The sequence below is a fragment of the Orycteropus afer genome, unplaced genomic scaffold (assembly GCF_000298275.1).
Source record: "Orycteropus afer afer isolate SDZICR_OR568_19922 unplaced genomic scaffold, OryAfe1.0 scaffold00151, whole genome shotgun sequence".
Classification (NCBI taxonomy): Eukaryota; Metazoa; Chordata; class Mammalia; order Tubulidentata; family Orycteropodidae; genus Orycteropus; species Orycteropus afer.
In genome coordinates, this window is record NW_006921738.1 from 3,653,276 (window position 1) to 3,654,265 (window position 990).

Consider the following 990-nt stretch of genomic DNA (forward strand, 5'->3'; position numbering starts at 1 on the left):
AAGCACTTACTTTTTGCTATTCCATTCCCATAATCTGGATTTTGCTGATTCAATCCTTGTGGTATTAAGCATTTTCTTCTGCCTTCGGTAATTGGATCTAGAGTTTCAATTAGATTTGGATTTTTTGTTTGGTTGGTGGTTTTTTAGATGACTGCTTTTATTAGTAGTTTTATGTCCTTCTGATAGAGGCCTATAATACTTTGTTATCTTTTTTGATGATCAATGCCCAGATATATCCATTCATTAGGATTATAAAATGGTGATGTTCTAGTTCTATCATTCCTTCTCCATTTATTACCTAAAATAGTTCTATAAAGAAAAACTTGTCCTAGCCAATTATTTGGTTACCCGATGGTATACTTTGTATAGGAAAGCTAGCATAAATTCTTGGTTCTTTTTGTTTTCCAAGAAACAAAAAGAAAATATATTTGTAAATAATTATAAAATAACTAGTTTAGTCCCTAGTATTGTCCACTTTTATATATATAAAATGATTTTATATATATATAATTATTATATATAAGGATTTTTTAATATCATTATAGGAGCTCTGGTTGCGTAATACCTAAGGCACTTGACTGCTAACCAGAAGGCTGGCGGTTCAAACCCACCAGCCACTCCTCAGAAGGAGGATGGGGCAATCTACTTCCGCAGTGATACTGCCTTGGAAACCCAAGGAGGGGTCACTATGAGTCGGGTCCAACTTGACGGCACATAATAACAACAACAACTCCTGTTGTGGTTGTTAAGTGCTGTCGAGTTGATTCTGGCTCATAGTCACCCTATGTCCAACAGAACAAAACATTGCCCAGTTTTGGGCATTTCTTACAATTGTTTCTGTGTTTGACCTCATTGATGCAGCCACTGTGTCAATCTATATGGGTTTCCTCTATTTCGCTGACCCTCTACTTTACCAAAAATGATATCCTCCTCCAGAGAACCATCCCTCTTGATATCATATCCAAAGTACAGGAGACAAAGTCTCACCAT